Source organism: Drosophila biarmipes, chromosome 2L (genome assembly GCF_025231255.1).
Source record: "Drosophila biarmipes strain raj3 chromosome 2L, RU_DBia_V1.1, whole genome shotgun sequence".
Taxonomy (NCBI): Eukaryota; Metazoa; Arthropoda; class Insecta; order Diptera; family Drosophilidae; genus Drosophila; species Drosophila biarmipes.
Window position 1 is genome coordinate 10,176,461 of NC_066612.1, and position 8,927 is coordinate 10,185,387.

The 8,927-nt window shown below is 40.1% G+C and overlaps 3 non-coding genes across 3 annotated transcripts; 2 read left to right on the forward strand and 1 right to left on the reverse strand.

Moving 5' to 3' along the window:
• The first annotated feature begins 2,004 nt into the window (after positions 1-2,004).
• On the forward strand, positions 2,005-2,075 carry Trnag-gcc (transfer RNA glycine (anticodon GCC)). Its single transcript has one exon. It is a non-coding gene; the product is annotated as a tRNA-Gly (tRNA).
• A 268-nt stretch (positions 2,076-2,343) lies between these two features.
• On the forward strand, positions 2,344-2,414 carry Trnag-gcc (transfer RNA glycine (anticodon GCC)). The gene has a single exon. It is a non-coding gene; the product is annotated as a tRNA-Gly (tRNA).
• Positions 2,415-2,600: 186 nt separating this feature from the next.
• On the reverse strand, positions 2,601-2,671 carry Trnag-gcc (transfer RNA glycine (anticodon GCC)). Its single transcript has one exon. It is a non-coding gene; the product is annotated as a tRNA-Gly (tRNA).
• Positions 2,672-8,927: the final 6,256 nt, after the last annotated feature.

Sequence of the window (8,927 nt, forward strand, 5' to 3'; positions counted from 1 at the left end):
ACAGGGAGAAATGTAACGTTCTCATCTGAGTTAAAAATGTTCTTAAAAATATAACGGTATTTTTTGTAGTAAAAATGTTTTAATTTTGCTTGAATAAAGTTATAGCATAGCAGTAGTATATATTTATCTAAAAGTTGTTGAATTACCTCTGTTTAATTTATCTCTTCTTAAAATTTCGCTTTTATATTGAGAACATTGATACAAAACGTACTTACACAACTTTTAAGAATAAATGTTCTCAATTCAAAAGCAATTTACTTGATATTTCTGTCAGTGTAAGTTCCATATATTATATTGTAAGTTCTTAAAAAATTAATATTTATTAATGGGAAAGCAATCTCATACTTAAAAAAAAACCATCTTGGTTATCAAGATTTGTAGTTCACTTGGTTTTAATAATATATTTAATATTCTTAGGCAGGCCCAAACTCCCCAAAGAGCTTCCCAGAAGTTACCTGCCCATCCTTTCAGTAATAGCACTGGATTCGACCGATATGGATTTTCTCGATTTTCAACCGGATCCTGCCAGTCGCTTAGGCCTCGCAGCTGTTTCGCTGTTGTCTCATTTAAAATGTGAGTAGCTCTCAGTATTTAACTGACAATGACTGGTTGGACTTCGTGCTGCGTTGCACCGCTGGCAGCCAAGTGACAGATAGCGAGTCCTGGCAGGCTGGCAGGAAGCGACTGAGACAGGAAGGCTGGGGACTCTGAGGACTGGGAAACCGTAGGACAATGGTGCGGTGGCAGGAGAAAGAAGATCCCTGAGGCAGGAAAGGATGAAGATGAGGAGGAGTAAGACGAGTAGCGCGGGGCAATCAGGCGACACCAACGGAGACCGGGCACGAAAAGATTGAGGGGAAGAAGCCTGGCGTCCTTTTGTTGCCCTTTTTTCTGCGCCTCCACTACGGCTTGATCGTAATTGTGAGTGACAACGGCTTGATGCCTGATTATGATAAATGAATTGTTAAATTGAATTAGGTGTTGCCGCGCTGCTGTCACTCAAAAACCATCGTCATATTTCCCCCAATTCCCGCGCCACATCTCTTTTTATGGTACCCTGTAATCGGTAGGGAGGTGGGAATATACCTTTGGAACATGTGTTTTAAGGGGTGAAATAGTTACAGCTTATAAAAAATGTATTTAATATTGTTATACTTTTAATGTTTTTTTTTTTGAAAAAATGGTTTGCATTAAATATTTAATAAATTATTTCTTTAAAAATAACCTGTCGTACTCGGTTTTTTCTTCAAGGTGATATGCTTTCAGGACTTAAGGGGTATACTCTAGTCGACATGTTTGTGTTTCTTAGCAAGCGCTGGTTGGCTTTCTTTCGGTTTTGCTCTTCGCAACTCCCGCCACCACTTCACAATGAAATTGCATGAAATTTGATATTTTTCAACGCTTGTCAACGGGGCCAGGGACACAAAGGGTTTGGTCGGGTTGCCGTGGGTTGGGCTGGGCCTGTCAGATGATGGACATCCTGCCTGGAAGGGTAGTTTGGCAGGAATGGTTGGGAATCTGGCGACAATTGTTGTCTGTCCTGTCGCGGTGCGGTGTGCTCGCAAAATTAGCTCAGGTTACCTTAATTATGGGCTCTTGATGGCCGCGTATCCTGAGAGGTTTGTTTGTTTGCGTTCATGAATAGTTGAGCTCTGGTTGCTAATAGGCTCTTAGATGGATGTTTGAGTTCACAGAAGTTAATAGACGGCTGTCAGTGGTACTCGTCTTTCACGAGGGATTCTGGGAAGTGAAATTGTATATCTTTGTATTCCATAACATGCTCTCAAACACGCTTAGATACTTAAACAAATTGCTTTATTACATTTAAGAAGTGCTTAGCTATGAAAGGTGCAAAAAGTAGTCGAAAATAATTTTAGTTGTCTTATCAATTTATTTAAGACCATATGGTTAATCAACTTATCATACCCATCTATTTTTAGAACGGCAAGCAGGTCTTTTAGTCTAAAGCTTGTGGCTGGAAATTTTGACGGATGAAGTCACGAAGCATCGGTGGTTCAGTGGTAGAATGCTCGCCTGCCACGCGGGCGGCCCGGGTTCGATTCCCGGCCGATGCAAAGCAACTTTTTATTTAATTTTTTGTTAAATACTTAGGAGATACATATTTTGTGAACATCATTATTGTTCACCAATTGCTTTCTGGTTTTAGTGCCACTAACATAACATTTTTACTACTGCTAAGGTAAACCTGTTTAAGTCCCTCTTGACTGAGTGGTTACATTGAAATCCGGTTTTCTTGGAAAAGGTGCATCTTTTGCAGAGATGTTCGCAAATTTTCTTGCCAAAAGGAAAATTTCAGCTTGGAAAATATGCATTTTCCCAACAGCATCGGTGGTTCAGTGGTAGAATGCTCGCCTGCCACGCGGGCGGCCCGGGTTCGATTCCCGGCCGATGCAAACCAATTTTTTGTCTTACTTTTCTAAATGTATATCAATTTTATTCAATTTGTTTATTAAACTAGACCGACTATAAAGTGCTTTGAAGCTAAAGAAGGTATGTTTTGTCGAAATTTAAAAGAAGGTAAGTTTGGTAAGTGAAAAAAATTGTTTTTAACACTAAGCAAAATAGTAAAATAGTTATTTTGCATCGGCCGGGAATCGAACCCGGGCCGCCCGCGTGGCAGGCGAGCATTCTACCACTGAACCACCGATGCTTCATGAAAGATTTCGGCAGATTTCCCGGCCAATTATTTGTCATTACCGATTGATCATTTTATTTAATCTGTAGCTTATTGATAGTGTTTAATAATTAATAACAAAATAAATGGGTTAAAGACTACCAACCGACGACCCAAATATTTTCGGTTGAGCAAGTCTTTTCCACAGAAGAATCACCTAAATATGTTTCTGTCGCCACCGAAATTCGCTGGCTAATCAAACAAAACCCCGCACCGACCCACACGAAAGTCATACATTTTCATGTCGCCTGACAGTTGCTGACCAGCACTCGGTCCCCTCATTAGCGAGGCCCATTCAGTCACTCATCACTCACTCGTGCGCCGTGTTTTCTGGTAGGATAATATATCACAGGGCTCACGGTCGCAGAGATGCGTAGGAAAAGGGAAAACTGAAGCATAAAAACGAGCGTACTTGTTGAAAATCACACCTAGCTGGGCAGGGAGCCAGTGGCCCGGAAATTTCTGGAGGGGAATGCCGGGGAGGTGTCACAGCAAAACAGCAAAACAGCTACCAGCGACAATGACAACGGTTCCACATTGTTGTCACATGTCATCCGACGCTGAAAAAGATGACACCACTCGGCAGGGGAACCCAAACCGAAATGCAGGAGTGGAGGGACGAGCGTGAAATACGAGTCCTTCGGCATGTAGCGCAAAATGAAATGGGCGAAAAATGATGAATGACAAAATTATACAGCAAATGCGCGTCAGGCTGACATGTGACCACTAATGAGGATCAACTGGAGTCGGGTCCGGAGGATGGGAACCCGATGGCTTGGCATTTCTCGCTCTTTTTGTTTCAAACCACTTGAAAGTCACATTTTGGCATTGAATTTCGGATGGCAGAGCAAACATCCTTTCTGTATTGGGTTTCACTGGTGCAACTCTGTTTTCATAGCACGGGCCATGGTAGTTCGTACGAAAGATGCGTTTCACACTTCGCTTGCATAAAATGTATTATAGATCTTATGCCTATCAGCGGGAATTAGAGAACACCGCAGGTGGAGAAAAAATGCACTTATCTAAACGATGCATGTGTCGACGAAGACGTCATAACCCCAGGAACTGCACGGTGCCAAAATGGCCAGGAAGTCGGGGCCATAAGCAGGCAAAGTCGTTTGCTAAAACGAGCATATCATACCGAGGGCAAGGACGCTGCGCAGTGGTGGCAACCAGACTACCATCAAATAATAAAATGCAAAGTCAGCAGGAAACTCGCACTGGGGTAGTTTCGTCCACTTTTCAGCTGAGCACACAAGAAAACGGAGGAAAAAGTGCAATTTGGTTGGAGTTTTAAGGTCTTGATGACGCGACTGGGGTCTAAAGGTAATTGAATTTCAAGGGCCTGAGCACACAGACTTGGGGTTGCTCACAAATCAGGAAATCATTACGAATAAATTCGTGTAAAGGCAAATAAGGGAACTTACGGCTGAATAAAGTATTTTAAACACTGATAAAAAAAACAAATATCTAAACTTGGAATTTCAATTCAAATTGCATTGCTTAATATACAAATATTTTATTTATATATACTATTATAATAATGATATTCACATTAACTTAGACATTTAGAAAAGAAAATCAGACATATTTCACAATAAGTATTTCCATATTTAAAGTTAATAAAATTTAATCAAAATCAATGTAGAAAATATTTAAGTGGTAAGTAAAATCTTAGGACTTACTATTTATTTTTGTTTAGGTTATTACTAGGTTAGGTTATTTCTTACTTAACTTTCTTTTTGTATCTCAGGTTTTTCTAAAAATACACAAATAACATGATTGAAATGTTAATTTTTATTGAACTAACACAGTTGAGAGTGATCTCAAATTTGGTGAGCTTAACTTTCCGAAGCCGCATTATTGATGGTGACACCCACGCTGGTGGACCGCCGGTGGATCGGCACCACCCAAGGTAATAAAATGTGCCCCACTGTGCGACAACATTCAACTTCCAAGACCGGCGCCCGTCATCAAATGTCGCGATCTGCGAGCCACGATCAGCACAGAAGGAGCAAAAAAAATGGGAAAAAAGCAGAAAAATACAAAATAAATGCTGCTGTGCGTCCAAGGCGATGCTGAAAGTGGTGCGGTGTGTTGGCTGTGAGTGCCTAAGTAGTAGTTGTCATTTGAGTGACTTTAATGGTCTGTTGAGACATAATCGCTGCCATTTTAAATGGAATTTTATTGCCACTTCACGAAATTTTTATTGCTGAACCAGCGAGCCAAGCGCGGCCAAACGTACCGTCCACACTGCCAAAATAAAAACAAAATACGTATTTAAAAAAAATAATGCTGCATGCTGCGGTGACGATGACGTGGTGCAGACTCTGTCGGTGGTGCCGCCGCAATGGCAACCAAATTGTTGCATTTAAAAGCAAATTGATGGCCGCAGAATTAAAGGAGGCCACACCATGGACAGTTGGCGAGTTGAGTTGCTGAAATTCAAGTTCCCCGCGCTCCGATTACGCATTAAGCAAAGGCTTACCAAGTCCGGTGCACTGAAAAAAATATTCAACTATAATCATAGATAAAAATATGACACTGAAACTTACTTTTAAAATCAGCATTGTAAGAAATTTTCTAATAATACTACCCTTAATACTACCTTTAATAAAAGATTTAAAATTACCTTTAATACTTTTACCTTTTTAATTTACCTTTAATACTTCTTTAAATACTTTTTTTTAATAGTATTTTAAATACTACTTTAAGTACTACCTTTTATATAACATTACTAAATTTTATACTACTTATTAAACTACTTTTTATACTAATTTTACTGGTACTTTTAATACTATTTTCTGAACTTCTTTTAAGAATACGTTTAATACTACTTCTTAAAATATTTTTTAAACTACTTTTTATAAAACTAGTAATACTACTTTTTTTCCCTACTTACTACTACTTTACTGCTTTTTTTTACTACTTACTACTTACTTTTCTGTTTTTATTATTTTCTTATTATTTTCAGTACTGCTTTTAATATTACTTTAAAAACTACATTTTATACTTATTTTCGTAGTAGTTTTACAACTACTTTTTATACTACTTTTTAAATTGCTTTTAATCACACCGTCCGATTGTCGTTCTCAGTGCATTGCAGATCGCGGCAAAGCCTAAACAACGACGTGTTGGTATAATTTTGTAGACTAGTTTATTGGACACATTAAATATGGCCCGATAATTAAGTCATAAATTAGATTGCAACCGCGACGACGACGTGAACGACATGGACGAGTGTCACCATATCAGGTTACGTGGCATCCACAGCAGGCGGCCTGCCACGCAGGGAGGCAGGGGAATGCGTCTCATTTAAAATTGATGCCTAATCGAATTTCTTTATCGCGTGTGTATGTCTTGTCTCCGGCAACGGAGGACCGGGCCTCCATCTCCGCAACCCCTCGGTCCCCATTCCCCGGTCTGTCTGGGGCAGAAAATTTATGGATTTGCATATTGCGACACTAAATGTTTTAAGGTCTCTGCCGGCGGCGAAGGCCTGGCGACGATCGTGTCAGGAAGCTAATGTTTAATGAATTCAATTTCTTTATGCGCTACATGGTCGATTCGAAAATGGCCGGCGATTGCAGGGGGACACCGAACAGAAATGAAAAATTTGTGTTTCTTTTCTGCCTTTGAAGGTGGCAGTGGTAAAGGATCGACTAGATGTGATACTCGATGTTCTTTGAGGAGAAAATAACAAATGGCTACATGTTGAAAATTAAAAACCTAATGATCTTTGTCAGTTCGGCATTAGTATTTAAACTAGAAAATAAGAAAAATAAACCTTTATCTATATGCTGAATAATAGTAATAATTTCTGATTCGTAAATCGTTACACAACTTTAAAAATCGACATGCATAGCAAGCTTTCATAATAAAATATGATCTAATAAAATTGATTGACTGTAAGAGAATTTTTGATATATATGGACGACAGCCATTCGAATGCCTTGATAAATAATTAAAATTTCAGTTTGTTATTGATTGGAAATAAATTGCTGGAAATTGATATTACATAGAAAACCCATGTTTTCAACAAATAGGCAGTATGAACATTTTTCTTTTATCAAAACAAATTGAAATACAATTGCAATCGAGGCGGGCTCAAAATTCAATTTGAAAAATGTTTGAACGTCTTGTTATTACAAATGCGTAAATCTTTATGAAGGTCTGCTCGGTTTGCCAGCAATAAAATAAAGAAAAACAATATCCCTTTCACTGGCTCGAGCATCTTTCGTGTAAGTTGGATATCACATGGCAACTTAACAGCTGCTGCCTGACCACATGACTCTTGAGAAGGCCAATCGGAATTGGCAGCTTTTCTGCGGTTCTGACTGCCGGCCAACACTTGGCCAGGCAAACAAGATCTCCAGACCCCATCGAGGACCATCGCTTTTAGCCAGCTTGTCAGGTAATGGAGACGTTGGTCAAGCATCTTGTGGACCGAGTGTGAAAGCCACAACCTTCGGACCTACTCCTCCTTGGCCTGCTCTGGGCTGGGCAAGAAAAAACGAGAGACTCGACTCGTAATTGAATATCAATTCAGGCCAACGCCCAAATGCTGAGGGGTAGGTAGTCAAGATGGCAGCGAGGACGGGGCAGGCATGTAAATTCGAAATGCAAACAGCGCATCCTTGCCATTCAATCACTCACCCAGACGACAGCAGCAGCTCCCCTGATGGATGACAATCAATCTCAAGTGTCAGGCAAATATCAGTTTGTTTTCATTGAAGCGCACCACGGAATCGTGCAACGTGGTTGCCTCGACTCTGCCCCATCTGCCCCGGCCCAGCTCCTTCCAGTCCCTCCACTCGAGTGTGAGTGAGTGACAACAGTCGAAATGAGTGAATGATTGAAGGGCTGATGGATCGATGACTCGACTGACTGACTGACTGAGCGACGGATAAACGGAGAATTGCTCGTCTTTTTCCTATGGCCAGGATGGAAAAAACCAAATAAGCCTGACCGCAAGTGTAGAAATCAAGAGTAATGGGGACATCAAAGTGGGGACCCTTGTTAGGTGCTCAAGATATCGGGAAAAGTTTTTAAGCCATTAACCATTTTATTAAAGTGTATGTTGGAAAATGTTGTAATTAAGTGGTCTGTAGAAAACATTTGTTCATGCCACAAGGTTATTACCCTGTAAAATAATGTATTAGATACCTTTAGAGAGCTGAATATCTTAACTTAAAAAGAAAAACAATTTTTGGTATTTTTGTTATATATTATAATTTATGGAAAGGTACATACAAAATAACTTATTTTAATAGTTTCGAAAAAAGGTTCTTTGAATATATCTCTTTTAAAATCAACATACAGACAACAGATTTTTTTACGTTAATAGATTTTATCGTTAGTGCACTTAGAGAAATAGATATGCCACCATATACTGGTGGTTCCAACGATTAACATTATTTTTAACCGGTCGATATACTGCATACTATAAATAAACATACTCGTATTGCCTTAAATAATATTTAATCCCTAGTTTCACTTATTTTACCATTTCCTAATTCTAAAGAAATATTTTTGAAAATTAAATGAAAATCTTTTTATGTCATCATTAATAAATAAATATAAGAATAACACAGTGAAATCGAGCCCTGCTGGGCACAAAGAAATCGTTCATGGCGATGTGCTACCTCCACCACATCATGGCAGACGTGGACGTCCCATCTCATTGAAATTTGATAAACAAAAGGCGTAGAGCGCATCATCATCGCCATGAATGATGATCTTCTTCGCTCCAGCATCTCCGGCCACCTCAGCCTCAACGGCAGCCGAATGATGCCCGTTGACAAGTCACGCCAAGAGTGTCGAGTTAGCGAACAGCTGCCACTGCTCGACCCCTTGATCCCCCTCGAAGCCCCCTGGCCGACGCCCCACTCGCTCTGCAGTGCCATCGCATCCACATCCTCCTGTCATTCAGCGCCATTGTCGTTGTCACTTCCATCATTGTCAGCCCTGCCGCTTGATTTTGTCATTGTCATGGCGCGTTTGTTTTGCCTCGAGACGGCGGGACGGTAGCCAGCATCGCCAGATCAACATCAATTTATTAGTTTTATTTTCTTCGCGGCATCGGGCATTTATAATCAAGCATTTTTTCTTCCCTTTCGGTCGCCTGCGATTTTTGTTGTGTCACTTCCGCCGAAGACATTTGTCGTCAGCACGAGCGGCAGGTTCAGGCCCTATCGTTAGTGCACTGAGAGAAATGGATATGCAGTGTATG